This window comes from Notamacropus eugenii, chromosome 4 (assembly GCF_028372415.1).
Source record: "Notamacropus eugenii isolate mMacEug1 chromosome 4, mMacEug1.pri_v2, whole genome shotgun sequence".
Taxonomy (NCBI): domain Eukaryota; kingdom Metazoa; phylum Chordata; class Mammalia; order Diprotodontia; family Macropodidae; genus Notamacropus; species Notamacropus eugenii.
Window position 1 is genome coordinate 405,049,946 of NC_092875.1, and position 23,789 is coordinate 405,073,734.

Consider the following 23,789-nt stretch of genomic DNA (forward strand, 5'->3'; position numbering starts at 1 on the left):
TAGGTACACAACCAATAGAACGAATATGAAATCCATAAAATATGATTATCTTTGTACCTTATTAGCTGTATTTATTTATTTGGTTGAATGAAACCTTTCTTAGGGCCGTCAATATTTTTTGTAGGGGTTTCTCATTGGTAAGCACATTGATTGTACTTCTTGCCATATAACTTCTAGGCCCCCTTGCTGCCTCTATGCAGTGACTTTGGGGTACTCAAAAGTTTGTGATTCAGATAAAAAATCTGAGTGGGCTTTCTTACTATGGTTGCCATTTCAAGAGGAAGTAAGCATCTAGAACATAGCTCAACTCCAAGGGTCGGACAAACACACACACACACATATGCACACACACGTGTACACACATACATACACAATTACTGACTTTCTTCCCTCTGCTTCTTTTTCTTCCTCCATATCCAATCTGTTGCCAAGGCCTGTTGAATTTACATGGTAACATTTTTGTCAGAGGCCCCCTTCTCTCCTCTAATGCTGCCAACCCCCTGCTTCTGGCTCTCATCACCTCAAGCCTGAAATATTGCAACAGACTGTTGGTAGATTCCCTGCCACAAATCTCTCCCTACTCCCCACCACCATCCACTCATCTGCCAAACTGATCTTCCTAAAGCTCAGGTCTGACCTTATTATCCCTCCCCTCTGACCCTACTCAACAAACTTTTATGACTCCAGGATCAAATATAAAATCTTCTGTTTGGTTTTTAAAGTCTTTCATAATCTATACCCACCCTACCCAAACCCTTCCAGACTTCTTACACCTTATACTCCTTCCACATACTTTTCCATCCAGTGACACTAGCCTCCTTGAGACTGATCTCCTTGCTGTACCTTGAATAAGATACTCCATCTCCAGACTCCTGGCATTTTCACTGACTGGTCTCCCTTGCTTAGAATATTTCCTCTGCTCCCTCCTGATGTTCCTGACTTCCTTCAAGTTCCAGCTAAAATCCTACCTTCTGCAGAAAGCCTTCCTGTTCTCCCTTATTTCTAGTGTCTTTCCTCTGTTGATTATCACGAAATTATACAATATATAACATGTTTATACATAACTGTTTGCATGCTGTCTCCCCCTTTAGACTATGAGTCCCTGAGAGCAGGGACCATCTTTTGTCTTCTTTGTACCCCCAGTGCTTAATACAGAGCTTGGCACATAGCAGTAACTTAATAAATGTTTATTGATTGACTATGACTGATTCATTCCAGACCCCCATGACCCCAGTGGACTGCAGAATCCTAGCCTTAAAAGGTGCTGAATTACTTTCCCTGACTCATCCAAATTACCGCGTCTACTCACGGCTTCTCTGGCTTTCCCATTCATAGAACTCCTACTCCCCACCCACCCACAAACTGCCAAGGTTCCGGAGCCCTTGACATTCCCTCATGCGTACTGAAATGACTCTCATTCATGCCACTTTTCTATTTCCCTTCTCTTCACCCACCTAAGCACTGCCTGTGATGCTTCTTTCACTAAGTTCTGACTCCCTACCATCCCTCCCAAGCACATCAGAAACGTGGGGATGACCCAGCTCTGCTTTTATGAGTCCAGGGATTACTTAGCAGCTGCAGGCAACTGTGTGCCTACGCCACCTCCCTTACACAGCTGTTCACCTTTTGTTTTCATTCTTTTGACACTATCACCTGCCGGGAAATGGGCATGTGTTTGAATTTATACCAACATGTGCTAACTTAATCATTACACAGAACTTACTTAAAGTCTTAATGTAGTTTAAAGCTTTAGCCCAGAGTGCAGGACACCCTGAGGTGAGCACTGAAATCAGTCCTTCCCCTTCAGGGAAGGGTTATAGTTCTCTAGCTTCTTTATAGGAAATTTAATGTCTTCATTAAAAGATATATTGAGGAATTGTTCTCTTTCATCTACAGTAATGTAAAGTGTAGCTTGGGCTATATATAATATAATAATTTTTCAATGTTTTCTGGATCTTTAAAGGAAAAGTGAGTTCTCTCTCAGGGAGTACCTGAGCATACCAGGTCCATATTCCATAAATGCCTATATTAGTAATGCTAAGTAATATTCTTATGTTTGGCCTGCCTGCAGGCATCAGGAAAAAAAAGCAGGGTTTTCACTGAAATCTGAATATAATCATATTGCCCATGCATAAGGAAGAGAACAAGAGACCTTTCATCTTTGTTTGGGACTTTCTTTTAATTTACTTATGGATGGTGTAGATGTGTATTAACACATTGCTGAGAGAGGTGAGACCTTCTACGGAGCCTGCGTACTTGTTCAAACATCCAGAATACACTGAAGATGAGTGATCAAATTTCAGGGTCCAGGGATGATTTGACTGGCCCATGGTGAATGAGAGCTATTCTTTTACAATGGGCTTATCAAAGAGAAACAGAGTCTTCCCTCAGGAAATTCAGAATCAGTCTAAGAGAAAGAATCACCTCAGAGTGAAGTCTAAAATTAGATATGAGTTTCGGGACTGGGGTCTTCCAGGCATCCACAAACTTATCCCTGGGAGTGGCTATGGGCAACCTGAAGAGTTGGGACATGAGGGCATTGCAGTTGAATGTGCTCTAAACCAAGCAGTAGGAGAGAAGTCAGTGAGAAGAGTTGGCAGAGACCATGACGTTCAGAGAGGATAGAAGCACATGGTATATACTCCCAAATAGGAAAGAGGTAATTCTTGGACAATGCCAAGATGTGGAGAATGACAGGATCCAGCCTCCTGAACAGAGAAGAGGGTACATCTGGACAGTGTCACTTTTGGAAAAAGATGGTCCCAGGACCCAACCTTGAAGAGACAGAGATACAGACAGACAGACAGAGACACACAAACACAGAGACTGAGATACCAAGAGACAGAAAGAGAAAGACAGACAAAGAGAGAGACAGACAGAGATATGTTTGATGACTGATTATTAATAGTAACTAAAACAGGGACAAATGTGCTCATCAAATTTATTTACCACAATGATGGAGGATGGCATGAGCCTTTCAATAACCCCAAATAATTCCCTAAAATAAAAACTCATCCAGTATTGCAATCATCTATAAAAGATAGGAGGGTCCCTCAAAAAGGTGTGTGAACTCCTATACATGCATAGTAGCAGGATCTCCAGGTGAAAAGTCACTTTTTTAAAAACATCTTTTCAAATTGCTTTCTAGAGTAGCTGGAGCAATTTGCAGCTCCACCAAGAGCACATTAGTGTCTCTGTGTTCCCAAGGCCCCTCTGTTATCGTTTTCATTGTTTGTTGCTTTTGTCAGTTGCACATGACATGAAACCAGAGTTGTTTTGATTTGTGCCCTTTTATCATTAGTGATTTGGAGCAATGTGGATGACATTATGCTCTTTGAGACATGCCCTAGAATACAGTAGAGAGTCCTCTAAAAGGGATTCAAAATTTCCCCAAAAAGTTTAGAATCTATATAGGAAAACCCAGGTAGATAAAGATTGCCTATTGTCCAGACCATACTATGCAGTGTAATAGATAGGATGTTGAACTGTATGCGTATGTGGATGTGGATCTCAAAATGGATACTAAATATGAATAACGAGTTGGCCTCAGAATTAAGTAGGAATAAGACAGTGGGGTGGACTGTATTTGGGGAACTACACAAACCTTTCAGTAATCCCAAGTAATTCCCTGAAATAAAACCCCATATTTTTAAACCCAATATTGTTTAATATGTGAACTGTGAATATTGACTATGTACAGTTTGTTTTATATATGTACATACACACATGTGTATATGTATCTGTATGTGGTGATGGGTGATGTTTGACCCATAAAAGGTATGTGTGTCCAGATGGCTTTGCCTAGATGTGGCTCACAGGGAAATAAGAGCAAGTAATTCTGAGTCTCCTCTCCATATCTGTCTCCAAAGGGACTTTGATTCCTGCCAGGAAGGGAAGCAGGAGGTTGAGGCCTGTGATTGATCACTCCACTTTCTACAGAGGAGAGGGGCTGGGCTGGAATCATACCGACTTGCTCTCTTAAATATTGCTAATATAGGGGAAGTAATTTTTGGTTTCTAGCTGTGTTCTTAATTACCATTCCTCAATGGAGGAGTGTCCCAAGCGACATAGCCAAAGCTTGACCCTGTTCCACAAGATGCCAATTTCACAATGAACACATAAAACAAATTGCAAATTAACCCATTTATCCAAACAGATAAACAGAAATAGGAGAATGCATCCAGATGAGAATAAAAACCAGACAATACACAGAGTGAATGAACTCTCCCGTTGGGAACAAGAGAACAAAGCCCAACCAAGAAAGTCTCAGATATCACCCAAGGGGAAATTTTCCAAGGTCTCTAGTGTAGCAAGCAGAGAATAGGGAAATGATGGATGTCTCGGATCCTCTCCGTGTCAATTTCTTCTCAGGAGTGTTTCTCTACCTTCAGGTTAAAGGAGGTTGGAACCACATTTCTTCTCTTTTGAAGCTGGAAACCAGATCAGAATATATCTTCTCACTAGCTCTCACCAACTCTGCCTCTCACACAGGCACAGAGCACTGAATGATCAATCTCCACTAATGAAGAGGGGACCATTCAACTGGCCCTTTGAACCAAGGGATCTCTCTCTCTCTGTCTCTCTCTCTGATTCTGTCTGTCTGTCTCTCTCTTTCATTATTTATCTATAGATAGGAGAGACAGGTAGATAGAGATAATTAGAAATTACTTTCAAAATTGTCCTGTTTCTGTGTTTCCCTCTGAATTTCCTTCTGTTTCCTTTGTTCTCTTTTGTACATTTAAAAATGTTTTAATGACTTTCCTTCCTTTTCTTCTTTTGTTTTGGCATCAATGTTCCAACTCCTTTCCCCCTCCATTAAAAAAATAAAAATGCAATCTTTGTAACAAATAAGCATAGTTAATCAAAATAAAACCACACATTGGCCATTTCCAAAAAAAGTATATCTCATTTTATACCTTGAATCCATCCTTTCTCTCTCTCTCTCTCTCTTCTTCTTTCTTTCCCTCCCTCCCCTCTCCTTCTCTCTCCATCAGAAAATGGGTAGATGCTTTACTATGATTTTCTGGAGTTATGGTTGGTCATTGAATTGATCAGAGTTTTTGACACTTTCAAAATTAACCCCAATAATCTTTTAGTGATACTATAAAGCTGTAATCCATAGAACACCACAATCTCTGACAAATCAAAATTGTGGGTCACCCAAAGGCCAAGGAAGACCTATGTAAGTAGTACCTATATACTTACCATAAGTAAGTACCATAGGTAAGTTGCTATATAAAACTAATGATGACTTGGATTCCATAAATTGGGGAGAAGTATGATTAAAAAAGGAGTGAACTAAGCACACAGCACACAAGAGTAAGGCTGTTAGATGAGTAGTTGAATAAATTGTTTCTGACAGACTATGGCTACATTGAGAGGACTGGACTGATAGGCTCGTATTTTACATGTTGTCTTGACCATCAGAATGCAAGAACTGTGAAGTCAGGGATTGTTTGCCTTTCTTTGTATCCCTAGTGCTCAGCACTGTGAGTGGTGTGTAGTAAGGGCTTAATAAATGCTTGTTGACAGACTGACAATATTTTGAATGTTGGAGAGTTTCCTTTTGAAGATTTATGAGATAACTTAGATACAGAAGAACACAGACTGAAAAGAATAGACAATTGCAGTCTGTACTATGAGAGTACCTATGGTGATGAGCTCATGGGTCCACCAAATAAGAAAAAGATCTACTCTGCCAATAGCGACCTTTTCACCTTAAATTTTCTAGAGCATTTTTCTTAGTATCTCTTTCATGTCCACCACCACACCCACATACATGTCAAATCTCTCTCTCTCAGTTCAATGTAAGCTTCTCATGTGCAGAAACTCTCATTTTTTTAACTTTATACCCCCAATGTCTAGCATAATACCTTATGTAGGCTAGGTGATTAATAAATATTTATTGAATGTGTTTGTTGAATTATGAGAGGGAATGCAGGTAGAGGTGCTGAAGTTGAAATATAGAGTGAAGTTTGATAGGGTGAAGAAGGGATGGATGAATTTAGGGGAGATGTTGAGGGTGTGTGGGAGCTGTAATGTATAAGGTCAGCTAGGTGGTGCAGTGGATAGAGGGCTAGAACTGGAGTCAAGAAGACTTGAATTCAAATTCAGCCTCAGAAATTACAGCTGTGTGACCCTGGGTAAGAAACTTCAAATTTCCTCAACTGTAAATGGAGTTAATACGTACCTCATCAGGTTGTTATCCTCAGGATAAAACATTTATAAATCACTTAGTACATTGTCTGGCACATAGTAAGTGCTTAATAAATGTTTATTTCTGTCTCCTTTCTTTGTGATAGCCAAGAGGTCAAAGAAAGTGATCATCTAATATCTAGGGAAATTTAGATAGATTGTATGTTTATTCTGTTGTCTTTCAGGGACAGATTCAGCGATGGCTACTTGTTGATTTTTGCTTTGAAGGATGCTTTTTCTTATTTAAGGTCTATCTGTAGATTGACCTGCACCTTCTGGAATGTTCATTCTCAGCCACAATAATTAGGACAAAACAGAGGACTAGAAAGTACTTGAGGTAGCAACTTCATGCTCATTTTCATGTGTCCAAAGTTTACATGGAAAGAATTTTGTGTGGAGTGAATGATATTGTAAAAAGGTGATATTGTTGAGAAGACAACCCCAGCCCACTCTTTGCAAAGATAATGGGTTTGGTACACTGCACATATTTTGAGACTTTTTTTTTTTAGCATTTTTCCCCAGTTACATGTGAAAACAATTTTTTAGCATTCATTTTTAAAACTTTGAGTTCCAAATTCTCTCCCTTACTCCATCCCCACCCTGCCCCCCATCATTGAGAAGGCAAGCAATTATATATAGGTTATACATGTGTAATCACACAAAACACTTCCATAATAGCCATGTTGTTAAAGAAAACATAGACCAAAGAAAAAAAACCCCAAAAAACCTAAACCTCAAGAAAAATAAAGTAAAACCAAAGTATTCTTCAATCTGCATTCAGACACCATCTTTGGGGATAAATGGTATTTTTCATCATAAATCTTTCAGAGTTGTCTTGGATCATTGCATTGCTGAGAATAGCTAAGTTATTCACATGATCATCTTACAATATTGCTGTTACTTTATACACAGTATATTTCACTTTGCATTAGCTCATATAAGTCTTTCCAGGTTTCTCTGAGAGCATCCTGCTCATCATTTCGTATAGTATAACAGTATTCCATCATAATCACATACCACAATTTGTTCAGCCATTCCCCAATTGATGGGCATCCCGTCAATTTCTAATTCTTTGCCCCCAGAAAAGAGCTGCCATAAATATTTTTGTACATATAGGTCCTTTTGGTTTTTGTTTCTAAACTCTTCTGAAATACAGACCTAGTAGTGGTATTGCTAGTTCAAAGGGTATGCATGGTTTTATAGTCCTTTGGTCACAGTCTCAAATTACTCTATAGAGTAGTTGAATCAGTTCACAATTCCACCAACAGTTCATTAATGTCTCATTTTTCCCACATCCCCTCCAACATTTGTCATTTACCTTTGTTGTCCTATTAGCCAATCTAATAGGTATGAAGTAGTACCTCAGAATTATTTTAGTTTGCATTTCTCCAAACAATAGTGAATTAGAATATTTTTCCTTATGGCTTTGATTACTTCATCTGAAAACTGATCTCATCTTTTGATCTTCTATCAATTGGGAATGGCTCTCATATTAATAAATTTGACTCAGTTCTCTATATGTTTGAGAAATGAGGCCTTTATCAGAAAAACTTGCTTCAAATTGTTTTTCACAGTTATTATTGCTAACCGTATTTCCCTCCATTCTATTCCCCCTATTTATTCTATTCTCTCTCTCCTTTCACCTTGTCTCTCCTCAAAGTGTTTTGCTTCTATCTCCTCCTCCAATCTAACCTCTCTGCCATCACCCCTCCCTTCTCTTATCCCCTTGCCCCCTACTTTCTTGTAGGGTAAGATAGAGTTTTATACCCAAGTGAGTGTCTATGTTATTCCCTCTTTGAGCCAGTTTCTGGTAAGAGTAAGGTTCAATCACTCCTCCTCACTTCCCCCCTCTTTCCCTCCAATGTAAGTTTTTCTTGCCTCTTTCATGACACAAGTACCCAGTTCTACCTCTCCCTTTCTCTCAGTACATTCCTTTCTCACCCCTTAATTTTATTTTTTAGATGTTATCCCTTCATATTCAACTCACACCTGTGCCCCCTATCTATATATACTCCTTATAACTCCCATAATAATGAGAAAGGTCTTATGAGTTACAAATATCATCTTGCCATGTAGGAATGTAAGCAGTTTAACTTTAATAAGTCCCTCATGATTTCCCTTTCCTGTTTGCCTTCTTATGCTTCTCTTGAGTCTTGTATTTGAAAGTCAAATTTTCTATTCAGTTCTGGCCTTTTCCCAAGAATGCTTGAAATTCCCCTATCTCACTGATATTTATTTTTAAGGACCGTATTCAATTTTGCTGGGTAGGTGATTCTTGGTTGTAATCCTAGCTCCTTTGCCCTCTGAAATATAGCATTCTAAGCTCTTTGATTCTTTAATGTAGAAGCTGCTAAATCTTGTGTTATACTGACTGTGGCTCCATCATATCTAAGTTGTTTCTTTCTGGCTGCTTGCAATATTTTCTCCTTGACCTGGGTGCTCTAGAATTTGGCTAAAATATTCCTGGGAGTTTTCATTTTGGGATCTCTTTTAGAAGGTAATTGGTGGATTCTTTCAATTTCTGTTTTGCCCTCTGGTTCTAGAATATCATGGCAGTTTTCCTTTTTAATATCTTGAAAGATGATGCCTAGGTTCTTTTGTTGATCATGGATTTCAGGTAGTCCAATAATTTTTAAATTATCTCTCCTGGATCTGTTTTTCAGGTCAATTGTTTTTCCAATGAGATATTTCACATTGACTTCTATTTTTTTATTCTTTTGGTTTTGTTTTACTGTTTCTTGATTTCTCATAAAGTCATTCACTTCCGTCTATTCCATTCTAATTTTTAAGGAATTATTTTCTTTCAGTGAGTTTTTGGACCTTCTTTTTTGGCTAATTCTGCTTTGTAAGGCATTCTTCTCCTCATTGACTTTTTGGATCTCTTTTGCCATTTGAGTTAGTCTATTTTTTAAGGTGTCATTTTCTTTAGCACTTTTTTGTATCTTCTTTATCAAACTGTTGACTTGTTTTTCCTTATTTTCTTGTATCAGTCCCATTTCTCTTCTCAATTTTTCCTCTACTTCTCTTATTTGATTTTCAAAATCCTTTTTGAGCTCTTCCAGGACCTGAGACCAATTCATATTTCTCTTGGAGGTTTTGGATATAGGAGCTTTGACTCTATTATCTTCTTCTGAGTGTGTGAGATACTTCTATGGACCTTTAAGTTTTCAGTTCTTCCAAGGTGGTATGATTGAAGGAGAGGTGTTTACTAATCTTCTGGTCTGTACTGTGAGAGATCACAAGTCCTCTTTCTTGCCCTGGAACTGTGAGGAGGGTCGCTCCTCCATTGTGGCCACAAACTCTGCTGTGTTAGTGCTCTCCTCCTCAGACTACCACCCAGGACTGGACCTGGATTTGAGTATTAGCAAAGCAACAGAGTCTTGCCTCAGTGCTAGCAGAAAGATGTCTGTAATCTCCTTTGGACCAGTAGCTCCTTACCATCTGTAGGCTGAGAGTTCCAGAAGCAGCTGCTGCTGCTGCTGCTGCCACTGTTGATTCAGTCACTCCCAAGGCCTGCTCCTGGTTTGCCAGGACTGGGGCTGTGTAGTCCAGACCTGCACTGGACTGCGCTCCACTCTCATTCAGATGTGGCAGACCTTTCCTGGTGACCTTCCAAGTTGTCTTTGTCATCTGTGGGCTGAGAGGTCTGGAAACTGTCACTGCTGCCACTGATTCAGTCTCTAGAAGATCCACTTCTATTTTGTTGGGGCCTGGTCTGCACTGGTGCAGCCTGTGCTGGACTGAGCTCCTCTCTCATCCTGGTGCAGTAGACCTTTCCTGCCAACCTAGAAATTTGTTTTACTGTTTTTTTGTGGGTTCTGCTACTCTAGAATTTGTTTAGAGTCATTTTTTAGAAAGTATTTGGAGGGGTTTGGAGTAGAGCTCAGGCAAGTCCCTGCCTTCACTCTGCCATCTTGGCTGTATTCTCTCCTAGACTTTTTTGATATATTGATCAGTTTGCTGTTTCTCTCTCTCTCACTCACTTTTTAAAAAATTATTTGTTCTGTGGGATGGTTCTCTAATATGTTGGAGGAGGGATGTATTTGTGGCAACCTTAAAGGGACCCAGCCTCTGTTAGGGATTGGTGAAGGAGGGACTGGCCTTGATAAGGGTAATATTTCCCTCTTCAATGTCCCAAGAATTCTTTGAGTTGGATTAGGGAAGCACTAATCAATTATTTTAAAAAACATATTTGCAGTTAGTGAACCTGAGTTTGAATGTCAACTCTGATACTATCCATGTGAACTTGGATAGATCTCTTAATCTCAATGTCCCTCAGTTTCCTCATCTACAAAGGGGAGGGGAGTACATTGGATGATCTAAACTCACTTCTGGTTCTAAATCTATTAGTCCTCTAGGTCTTATTTGTCAGATTCCTTTTCTAGGAATCTGATCATGACATACAATCATACAAAGGTAATGGATTATATTACAGGACATTTTATCTTGGCTATAGTAGGGTTTGGGAACTTATTCATACCCCACTATATGGTGGATCTTTCTAGAGATCAGATGTCTATGAAATAGATTATCCTTCCACTGAACAATTTAGAATAAACACTGACAAGTTTTTAATCTTTGGTTCCTCTCCTTTTTCTAAACTCTGTGTGAACTTCTGCACTTTATTTGATATGTTACTATTTATAGGACTGCTGATCTGCATCAACAGGGGGAGTTTTCATGCTGAGAGGTCCATTCCTTCCTTCTAGTTTTCTTTATCAAGAATATCAAGAATGATAAGATTTAATCCCTCTATATAGTATGTGTCCTCTCATGGACCACTCTCACTTTGGGATACCAACAGTCAGGTTAAAGTCATGGATATTCTAAAAACTGTGATTTTTAACACTTTTTGCCTTTTGCACACTCTGCTGTGATTGTCTTTTGTCCTTCATTTTGAACAGGACCAAGGACATCATGGTGTGATGTCTTGATATGCTAGTGAATTGAAATTAAGTGAAGCAGAGTTGCACAGTCATCAGGTTCACTCTTTTTTGAAGTCCAGTGGCCAGAAGAAAGTCAGGATAACTGGCAATGCACTGGGATACACTGGATGACCTTGGCCTCTTCAATGTCTGACCAAGCTCTAAGTGTTCCACAGCACCTCCTTTAGCTGTCTTCATGGTTGTTGGAACAAATTGTTGTCATCTGTCCCTTTCCCCATGGGAAGTCTTCACATGTTTGGGGTAGACATCAGCCTAACTCACCAATAAGTTTAAGGTCCATCTGTCACCCTCAATCTGATTTAGCCCATTTGCCAAGATGGTTTTACTAGGATGTGGCCACTGTGCTACAGCTTCTTGGAGCCACAGGTGAGAGTTGAGTGAACACTGCAAGTGTCTACTGCCATTACATAGAAATAGAAGGGGCAGTGGTAGCAGCTTACAACATTTTGCATTTTTTTTTTTGTTTCATAGGTTCATGACCAAAGAATTCATCACCAAATGACCAGCCTACTAGTGATGAACCTCTGACTATTGGAACTTATAAGGGACAGTCCATGGAAAGAAAGCTTGGTAATTTTTTTTTATTAAACAGACCTAAATGAATGAATGAATCACAAAGTTCACCGACATGCTGGAGGCATTCCTGTTTTCCTCCTGACATCAGAAATGTGTCGGTGGAGGGCTCCAGCTGTCCCCCTTCCATCTCTCACTCTTGCCATCTGATCAGTTCATCTTTTCCTGACATATAATTTCCCAATGATGTCCTTTCTTCCTGTTCTTTTTGGAATTCATTGGTTTTATGTTAGAACTTGTTGTACCATGTGACTTTCCTTTGCCCTCTGTGTGATACTCATTTTAGATAAAGTTAAGGCTTTTGATTTCATTACTATTGGGAACTCCCAGTGGGGAAATTCCATCAATCAATGTAAATTGTCAGATGTTCTACAACCTACAGTCTTAGAGATTTGGCTGGGGTTAAATCACTTGCCACAGGTAGTAGGGATCAGAGGTAAGGTTTTAACCCAGGTCTTCCTGAGTCGTTGATCAGTTCTCTATTCCCTACACTTCTCCTTCCCCACTTCCCTATATGTATAATGTTTCCACCATCTTCATTTCTACTGGCAAGGATTGAAAGGCATCCTAAAAACTTGAAGAATTTGGTAGACACTATACTTGGGATCAAGAGACTTGAGTCCAAGTCCAGAGTCCTCAGCTTCTTACTTATGGATATTCTGGACATATCAACTCTCCTCTTTAAACCTCAATTGCCTCATCTATATAGTGGGAATAATGAAATCTTCACTCCTTACTTCACAAGGTAGTTGTGTGGAAAGTATATTGTAAGTCTTAAAGCATCACATGAATGTGGGTTAATATTATCTTGATTACATAAGACTGAATTTGAAGGACAACAAATTCCTGGAAGAAATTTAGATATTAGGTGCTATCCCACATTCTACCAGCTGAGAGAGCCTTTGGATTCAGGGCTGGATCAAGGATGTCACAAATGAAGCTGTTGCTATAAGAACTCAGTTGCCATAGGAGGTGCCCTCTTAGTTACCAGCTATCACAGAGCTTATTCGTTCCCTGCATGTTTGTTACTTCTGACGCTGAAAAACTGTGCTGGTTACTAAGGGATGGGTTACACAAGGTGGGATGGCCAATTTTTCAGTGAAAAGCTCTGTTCTAGAGCTAGGATCTAGTTCTCTCCTGAGTCTATTTCTCTCAGGAATGCCTAAAATCTAGAAGGAGAATGTAAATACTTCAGGATAAATTCATCATCCTTACTTTAGGCAAAGGTCCTATTACTGACAAGTTTATATCAGTATCTTCATAGGTGAAAGTCCCCACATAAAGACTGAGGAAAAGAACTCATCCTGGTGGGAAGGGGAGACTTTGCAGGGGCTGGGGAAGACATAATTCAGACACACACAAAAGATGTTTTGTCTCAGTCCTGTTTTGTCAGCAGAGGAAAAGGTTCCTGTGAAAAGGAGGTAGTTCTACCTTCAGTGATGGGAAAGCTTACAAAGGCCTTGTGTGTGGTATAGTGAAAAGAGTGCTGGGTTTCCAGTCAGGACACATCTGGAATTTGAATCCTACCTCAGACACTAACTGCATAACTGTGGGCAGTCTTACAACCTCTTGGCTTCAGTTTCCTCATCCATGAAATGGGGATAATGACTGTAGGATTTATGTTGAAAGGTTACTATAAGGGTCAAATGACAGGTAATAATATATGTGAAAAATGAAATTATCCCCCTAATTCTTACCCCTGAAACACACACACACATACACACACACACACACACACACACACACATGCTGAGATCCAGTGACACTGACCTGTTTCCTATTTCTCACACAAGACACCTGATCTCTTAGTTTTGGGCATTTTCACTGATTATGCCCACGTATGGAATGTTCTTCCTCATTTCAACCTGCTGGCTTCCCTTGCTTACTTCAGGTCCCAGCTAATACTCCATCTTTTACAGGAAGCCTTTCTTGGTCTCCTTTAATTCTGATACTTTTCCTGTATTGATTATCTCCAATTTACCCTGTATATAGCTTATTTGTACATAGCTGGTTACATGCTGTCTCCCCCATTAGCCTGTGAATGCCTTGGGAGCAAGGCTTGTCTTTCTTTGTCTCCTCAGTACTTTAGCAGAGTGTCTGGTTCATAGTAAGCACTTAATAAACGTTTATTGACCGTAAAATACTTTGCAAACCTTAAAGGGTTACACAAATGTTGGTTATTATTACTTATACTCTAGATTCCCCCCAAAAAAGATATGTAAAGTCTCCATTAGCTTTGACTCATTGCTAAATAAAACAGATTTCTGTTGAGAAGCTCTCCTTCATTCTCTCCACCCCCAAAACTATTTGTTCTGAGGTTAGGACCTTTTTCACTTTAGTGCACACTAAAATATGAACAACATGTTCTACGTGAATCCATAATTTTTCTTCGGGCTTTAGCCTTGGGGGATAAAAGCCTGTATGGGGCCCCAGAAGTGGAAAGAATCAAATGCTGTTATTTTTGCCAACTAGATTTGGCAATTGAGAAGTTCACATTTCTTTGCAATGATTCTCCAAAGAAATTCTCAACTGTATCATTTGTCATGTGGTCCATAAGTAACATTCTTTTGTTTTACTGGTTTCTTCAGTTGTACTTTCGACCTGTTGTTCTTGGCCTCCGTGTTTGGAAGGTATGGATCCTTGGCCACGTATGTTCTGTGTCTGAAATACTGTATCCAGAATGGATAAAACTGAGATTTTGAAAAACATTCCAATGGTGATTTTCAAAGGGAAAGTTATAGAATCAAAATGGCATCACAGGTCAATTAGCTGCTGATGGTCTACTGCTCCTGAGGCAAGTGTTACATTTCTGTTGTGCATTTGGCTCCATTTCCAAAAGAGACAGCAGCCCAACCTTAAGGATAATAATTTTATTTTCATATTTATTTATTTTACTTTTAATTTTTGGAATAAAACAACTATTTCCACAATGTCGTATAATAAAATAGATGAATGCATGTAAAATTGCAAATCTATTATGTACAACTCATTATTCCTTTTAAATAGATCATAAAATTATCATGTAGTTCTCCCCAAAGATGGCTGCCATTGGAGACAAATAGTATATATAAACGTATATGTATTCTTTCTCTGGATGTAGATAGTATCTTCCTTTATATGTCCTTCATAGTTTATTCGGGTATTTATAATAGTCAAAATTGCTTATTTGCTCAAAGTCATTCTTAATATAATATTGCTGTTACTGTACACAGTGTTCTCTCAGGTCTGATCTTCATTATTTTGTGCAAGTCTTTCCATGGTGTTCTAAGATCATTAAGCTCATCTTTTCTTATACCGCAATATGATCATGATGAAATATATACCTTGCTTTCTAGGTATTTCTTTGCATTTTGCCTCCCCCATTAAATCATAAACTCCACAAGGATAGGGACTGTCTTTTGCCTTTTTTTGCATTCCCAGTGCTTAGTGCCTGTCACATAGTAGGTTCTTGTTTTGTTTTGTTTCTTCTTTCTCAAGATAACAACTTTTAAAAGACTGATGTAAATAGGATTTCAGAAACATGAGTACTGTTTAGAAAATAAGATTTTGTATCAGGAACAAAAGTACAGAAAAGGAACCCGTAGGTTAAATTCAAAGGACTTCAGGACACATGTAACAGCCCTCTAAGCCTAAGTATCTTAGTCTTACCATTGTTAAAATATGACAATCTGAGTTTTAAAGGAAGAACATTCAAGGGAGCTTATGTTATCTATTGCACCTTCTTATGCCCAATTTTTCCATTTGTTCTGACTGAGAGATAGAATACAGCCACCAATTGGAATGTGATTTGTCCCTCCCTCTTGTGATTCTGAGAGACTGTCACTGGATCAGAGAAGAGAACTGATTGGATTGGTCAAATGATTTTTTCTAAGGTAAAACAAGTTATTAGGAACACATTCTTAGATTCTTCAGTTCTTTCCATTGCACCACACTACCTCTTGTATATTTATTGCTATCAACATGAATGCCAGCAGAGATATATCAAAGCCACCTCAATTATGATTTTTTAAATGTTCATTTATTGAAGGTCCAAAAGAGAGAGGTAAAAGCTAGATGTCTTATAGAAGAAAGAACATACTGTAATTATTTGGGAGAGGAAGAGGGAGTCACAAAAGAGACCTGTATTTCCTTTGTATAGGAAAATATTTCTCCCAGAAAAGAAACTCCTATCATCACAGCTCTATCGGCACTTTAAAGAGTTGCCTGGAGGTAGTGAGAGGTTAAGTGATTTGCCCAGACTCTCCCAGCCAGAATGTTTCAGGTCTTCCTACTGTGAGGCTCACCATGCCAGGCTGCCTCTAATTTAGTAATTACAACACTGTAAAGGTCCATAAATTAGCTTCATGAGTTCATAATTAAGGGAGCTCATGATTATTTTAGTTGAATTAAATTGCTTGGCATATAAGAAACCATTTCGATAAATTAGTGTTGTACTAGACAGATTTGAAGGCCTTTCTTGGTTTTTTTTTTTTATTACCTCTCTCTTCCTGTTTTTTTTCAACTATGAAAAAGTACTCTGTCATTTTAGTTTGCCACTAGACACATCTAGGCCAGACTTCTGGGGAATGAAGGTTTCTTCCCTCTCTAAATCTGCCAGATTAAGGTCAGTACATGTTTCATTTTTTTTAATTAAAATTTTTTTAATCAGTAAAAATCAACCTCCTCTCCTTTTTACCTTTCCTCCCACCATGTGGAGAAAGAAAAACAAAATCCTTGTTATGGGTTAGTCAAGCAAAACAAATTCCCTCATTAGCAATACCTCCCCCCCCCCACAAATATGTTTCAATCTGCACTCAAGTTGGTCACATCTATGAGGAGGTGGGTATCATGTTTCATTATCAGTTCTCTGGTATTATGATTTAGCACTCTGTTGATCAGCATATCTCAGGCTTTCCAAATTGTTTTTCTTTATAACTTATCACTGTATAAACCATTCTCCTGGTTCTACTCACCTCACTCTGAATCCTTTCATACGAATCTTCCTAGGTTTCTCTGAAATCATCCTCTATAAGCTTTTATAACATGAAAGTACTCGATCACATTTACATACCATATCTTCTTCAGTCATTCCTCAAATGATAGGCACTCCCTCAGTTTCTGATTCTTTAATATCACCAAAAGAACTGCTATCAGCATTTTGGTACATCTTTTGTGTGAGTTTGTTTCACTCAGGACTGCCTATCCTCTTGTTCCCCCTTCTTTCTTCTCCCCTTTTATCTCTTACTTCCCTATTAAATAAAATATATTTCTGTACGTGTATATTTTTCTCTCCTAGGACCAACTCAGATGACAGTGAGATTAAGAGTATTGGCTACTTCCTCATCCCTTCCTCTTTGTTTGTATAAACTTCTCCTTATGTACCCTGATTATATGAGATAATTTTCCTCTCCTTTTTTCTGCTTTAGTGTATTTCCCTTACCATCTCTTCTTATCTCTTTCCATTCTTCTTTTAAAATCATCAAAATTTAACAGGACCACTCTCAGACCCTCTCACTAATTGGACTCTACAAGCTCTCATTATAATAGGGTTCAGAGGAGATATATGCATCATCTTTCCATATTAGAATATAAGCAGCTAGTTCTTGTTTAGTCTGCTATACTCACTCGTTTTTATGCTTTTATGTTCTTGTTGACTCCTGTTTTTATATGTCAAAGTTTCTATCCAGCTCTAGTCTTTTTATCAGGGATGCTTGGAAATCCTCCAAATGTCCACAGACCTTTCTCTCTCTCCATGTCTATCTGGGATGGAAAAAAATGACTTACTTTGATTGTTTTTCTTTGGTTTTCTGATCAAAATTTGGTAGGGGAGCTCAACTGTACCTCTTCCTCCTACTCCATCAGTTTAGCTCTACCAAGCTTTTTCTTTTCTTTTTCTTTTTTTGGAGGTAATAAGGGTTAAGTAAATTGTACAGAGTTACACAGATAGTAAGTGTCTAAGGTCAGATTTGAATTCAAGTCTTCCTGACTCCAAGGTGGATGTTCTATCCTGAGGTGGGAAATCTACATTAAGATCACATATAGCCTTCTAGGTCCTTAATTGTAGCCTTTTGACTGAATCTGTTCCATCCATTCAGTCAGAACCTATTCAGTCAAAAGCTTCATTTTCAATAGACTCTCAAGTTTCTAGATTGAATATTTTCATTTTGTATCTATGCTCATTGTAAAAACCACAAGTAATACCAAATCTAAAAGGTAGTTGTTGCATTGTGGATAGAGAACTGTCTTTATAGTCTGGAAGACCTGTGTTGAAGTCCTCCCTATGATCCATACTGGCTGCATGATCCTGGGCAAGCTGCTTAACTATCAGAGCAGGTACCTATTTACATTGATAGAGAGAGAGTTTCCAGGTAAGGGCTGAAAATCATGAACAAAGGAGGAGAGAGAGAGAGAGAGAAAGAGAGAGAGACAGAGAGAGAGACAGAGAGACAGAGAGACAGAGAGAGACAGAGACAGAGACAGAGAGACAGAGAGAGAGACAGACAGAGAGACAGAGAGAGAGACAGACAGAGAGACAGAGAGAGACAGAGAGAGAGACAGAGAGAGACAGAGAGAGAGACAGAGAGAGACAGAGAGAGAGACAGAGAGAGAGAGACAGAGAGAGAGAGAGAAACAAAAAGCAGGGGATTTTCAAATATGGCCAAGCATTCATGCTGATGTTTTGCATAGAAGGCATTTTAAATGTTTTTAGGTCCTGGGGCTGAGTACTATGGCCTTGCTTTTTCTTTTATCATCGGTTCCTTCTGGGTAGAGATCTGGTCATATGGAATTCTTTGGGGAGCAAACATCTCTGGTACCACACCCATGGTTAGTCATCAACATTCAGGGACTGTTCAGGGATCCTCTGTTCAGGGACCCTTCTCACCTCCATTTCTTGCAGTCATTTTAGGAGTGCAGAGAGAGAAGGGGCTTTAGAGGTCACACAGTGACTAATCTAATCACTTTATTTTATTTTTTTCTTAAGTTCATTGGCACCATTTTTATACCACCTTCATTTCCCAATTTCTGCCTCCACCCCCACCCTGAATACTCCCTAGGAATAAGGAAAAACAATTAGACAATTTAAGTTGTCTGGTCTCTAGTTTACTCCTCTGTAGAAAATGAGGGTGTGGAACTAGATGGCCTCTAAATAAAGTCCCTTTATGTATGAACCTGATAAAAACTGTTGGACAAAACAAATGTATCTGACAGCTAATGCAATATTGAGCTCCTGTAATTCCTTACTTGACTGCTAGGTGGCACAGTGGATAGAACACTGAGCTTAGAATCAGGCAGAAACATGAGTTCAAATCTGGCCTCAGACACTTACAAGTTGCGTGACCCTGGGCAAGTCACTTCACTCTCTTTGCCTCAGTTTCCTCATCTGTAAAATGAGCTGGAGAAGGACATGACAAACCACTCATATCTTTGCCAAGAAAACCCCAAATGAGGGGATCACAAAGAGTCATACATGACTGAAACAGCACAACAACAAATTCTTACTTCTCTGCCAGGCCTAGAGGCCTGTGTGGGCTACCCGAGTCTTTCTTACCTCACCTCCAAGGTCTTCGGCTGGCCACGCCAGATGCACATATGAGAGAAAGGACGTTCCAGAGTCGAACAAGGGTTGAGCTTTATTTCAGGGTCTAGTTACAAGTGCAGGAGGATCTTCCTTAGGAGGAAGAGGGGGAGATTTCCTAAGGAGGCTAAGATCTTAAGGGATTGGAAGTAGAAGTACAAGTGGGGAGAGAGGGGGAGGGGAGAGAGGATCGCCAAGGTCCTCCCCTCCCCTCTCTCCGTTTCCACTCTCTTTCCAATCCCGCCCTGGCCTCTCCGGCCCTTCCTTACAAAATTCTCGGAGGTCGTTTAACTCTATTGTGACCCCCGCCTCCCTGCATTCCCTGTGAAGTGTCTCAGCCCAGACCTCCTGTTCCTCTGGCTTTATTACTGGCAATAGATTCCCCATCTCTGCCCTTTTCCCATGGGGGTGGGAAGCTTCTCTCACTCTTTCTCTCCTTCCAAATCTAGGATTCGGGACTCGCTTCTTTCACAGCCCCTTCTGGGTGTTCCCCAAAAACACCCAGGATTATCTGCGCTCCCAGTCCCTGTTCGGGCGCCAACTGCCAGGCCTAGAGGCCTGTGTGGGCTACCCGAGTCTTCCTTACCTCACCTCCGAGGTCTTCAGCTGGCCACGCCAGATGCACATATGAGAGAAAGGACGTTCCAGAGTCGAACAAGGGTTGAGCTTTATTTCAGGGTCTAGTTACAAGTGCAGGGGGAAGGTCTTCCTTAGGAGGAAGAGGGGGAGATTTCCTAAGGAGGCTAAGATCTTAAGGGATTGGAAGTAGAAGTACAAGTGGGGAGAGAGGGGGAGGGGAGAGAGGAAAGAGAGAAGCAGAGCCTACTGTCCTCTTGGCTCCTTACGTGCTAAGAGAGCTTTCAGGCTTCCTCAATCCTACTTAACCTTCAGCCACACAGTTTGCATCTCAATACCGTGCTGTTAGATAACAATAGTGTGCCCAGATCCGGGACGACCTCGAGGGCAGGGAGACTCCACCCATCACGTATCTCCCGGGGAGAGGCGGAAATACCCGAGCTAGCCGAGCTAGCTCAGTCTGACCTTCTCGAATCCCCGCTGTTCATGGAGGGCCTCGTAAGACTCTAAGATTTAGAAGTCCCACTTTTACCCGCCCGAGACCGTCCGTCCACACGGATTTGAACTTCCAATCCCAACACTTCTCTACAAATCTATCAATCAACAAACATTTATTAAATATCTAGTAGGTTCAAATATTTTGCTAGAAAAATACACAAAGACAAAAATAAAATAAGCAAGGAGATATTGAGGTGGATATTATGGTCATAGGGACAGGATATGTGGTTTCAATGGTGCTCTTGGGGGACCTGACCACGGCAGGGTGCTACCTTCTTTTAAAGAACAACATTGATCACTGGGAAGTTGAGTGAATAGTTCAGGGTCAGAAGTCAGTCTGTGTCAGAGGCAGACATGAGCCCAGCTCTTTTTTAATCCAAAAGCAGTTTCTCATTTCCTGAGTCACACTGCCTGTCAATACATCAGGGGCATAAAAAATAAATACCAAGTAATTTAGGTAGGGGGTAAAGGTGAGTGGAGTTGGGAGGGCAGTAGCAAGAGGGATCAGAAAGTCTTCCTGTACAGAGAGAGCTTGAGCTGAACTTCAAAGCAAATAAGGGATTTTAAGAGGTAAAGGAGAGGAGAGAGTGTATGTGGCTCAAACATGGAAGGAAGGAAAAAGCTTTTATTAAGCAACTATTCTGTGCTAGGCATTAGAACTTTACAAGTGTTATCTCATTTAATTTCACAACAAACCTAGGAGATAGAAGCTATTTTTATTATTATCCTCACTTAACTGAGAAGGGTCAGGTGACTTGCCCAGGGTCACATAACTAGTAAGTGACTGAGGCCAGATTTGAACTCAGATCTTCCTGACCTCCAATTCAGTGCTTTATTCACCATGCCACATAGCTGTATGGGTAACAGGGCAAGTCAAGGAAACAGGAGATGGACATGTAAAAAGCTTGTAGAATGTGAAAAGGGGAGTAATATATTATGGCCCTGGGCCAAGTTGTTGAGAAGAGAGAAGTATGTTGCTGGACCCAACATTAGTCATTACAATTAATATGAGTAAAGAGCCTTCAAAGCTGGGGGAGGAGGAGAGAGTGGAGTTGGCATACAAGACCCTCTCCCTGATCCAGCATGTAGAACATCTTTGGTAGACCCCTCCGAACTTTTAAATCTACATGTTCTACAATCTAGTCATACAAACCTACTTTCAATTCCCCATATGTCTTCCTTCTCCTGCTCCATCTCCCATGTCCATGCCTTTACCCAGGATGTGCCCCATGCCTAGAATGCTCTTGCTTTTTCTTTCTGCTTCTTGGAATCCCAAGTTTCTTTGAGATCCAATTTAAATGTCAGCGTCTAAAGGAAGCCTTTCTCAGTCCCCTCACTTGCTAGCTCTTTCCCCTCTTAATCAGTCAATAAATAAGCATCTACTAAGCACTCTCTACGTATCTTGTAGATGCTTATATATGTACATTGTACAAATTGTCTCCCTCATTGGAATATAGGTTCCTTGGGGGCAGGGATTATATGCTTCTCTTTATATCTCAGCATCTAGCAAAGTGCCTGGCACCTAATAATAGATATATAAATGTTAGCTATACTATTACTACTACTACTACTACTACTACTACTACTACTACTACTAGTGGTGGTGGTGATGGTGGTGGTGGTGGTGGTAATGGTAGTGGTAGTGGGTAGTAGTGGTAGTAGTAATAGTAGTAGTAATAAGTACTTCATAAGTGCTTGTTTATTGATTGATTGATAGAGTGATGTAGGGAAGACCCCAAGTGTAGAGAGGCCCACCTGTGGTGGGGGCTGGTTGGGCTGTGGGACAGGGATTACAGTAAATAGTGACCTAAGAAAGCTCTCATAGCCTTTCCACAGGTGCCTTCCATAGACCAAACAAAGCCCTCAGTTTACCTCTTTCTCTACCCGATAAATTATAAGTAAAATGTTGTGTCTGAGCCATTGCCAAGATCCCACCTCTGAAAGCAGGAGATCTCCATAACACTCCCATAGAATAAGGAAGACTTGTCTCTCTGGGGTCAGGAACACACATATTTCCATCTTTGTTACTAATGAGTGGGAATAGAAAAATCTTTGTTCACTAGTTGTTTTGTGAATCAATCTGGGAGTAGTGGAGGACAATTAGGAGAATGGGGTCCTCTATCCTCTCAGGATCCCCTTTCAACCTCTGGGCACAGAATTCATGACCCCCTCCACCCCATACCTCCTGACCAGCTTCCCCAACGGGGAGGCAGGTACAGACAGCTCCAGGGACAAAGCCAGGCCTCTTGTTAGAGTTCAAACCTTGATATCCCAGAGGAGCAGTCTAGTTGTGGGGAGATCAGAGGCAACTCAAAGAGTCTGGTACCAAGCTGAACTTCTCAAGGAGTTACACTCGTTTGGGGGCCACCATCTGGGATCACTCTGACATCATAAGTTAGAGAAATCCTGGAACAGGAAACCAATGCTCCCACTGTGGAGGGAACAGACAAGATGGAAAGAAATACTGAGGGAGACCTGTGTGAGGGCAACCCAAGAGGCTTCCGGGAAAACCAATCATGTTGGAAAGTGGCAGTGGGCAAGTCAGCTCAAATCTCAGGGTTGGGTCCTTCTACAGAGCCTCTAGAATCCTCCAGCCAAATGGTGTTTCTGAACTATGCAGGGCATGACTTGAACTAGGTCTAACTATTACTCCCCTCAACACATATCCCTTGAATCCCATGGAACACAACTCTCCTGGCTGGGTTTGGACCTTTTCTATAGAACTGGACAGGCCTAGATGAACCTTAGAGACAGAAGTTAGGCTGATCTAAGGCAGAGAGGCAACATCCCCCATCCCCCACCTAATCAAGCCATATACAGGATAAATTGGAGATATTCTCAGAGAGAAGATACAAGCATTAAAGAGGACTAGGAAAGACTTCTTCCAGAAGGTAGGATTCTGGCTGAGGCTTGGAGGAAGCCATGGAAACCTGGAGACAGAGATCATCAGGAAGGAACCTGATCTCAGTGGGAGTGAGAAGGTGAAAAGAGTAGGAAAGGAAAGAATTTACGATGAAAGCAAATTTGTTACCTGTGGTCTGGAGCTCAGTAGAAGGGATGGGTAGTTTTAGAACAAGACCTTTGGGGTGGGATAGAGATTGAATTGAAGTGGATGGGTATAAGGAAGTGAGTTGTAGACGATGAAGAGAGTAGGATTTAAATGATCACAGCCAGGGGGAGGGGGTTCAGAATCCTTGGAATAGGCAGGGTACTAAGGAATGGGGATTCATTCATCATTGGGGAATGAGTTCAAGTAGGTTATCAACATCCTAAAAAGATTTGGCTTCTGGATGGGGTCCTCTCAGAGGTTTAGACAGCTCAGGCAAGGGAATCAGTGTGAGTAAAAGGCAGAGTGGCCTTTCTCTCCTTATTCACACTATGACAGGAAGCCAGTAAAGATGGAATTGACCTCTTGTGTCCCCTTGCCCAAGTCACTTTTCCTCTTT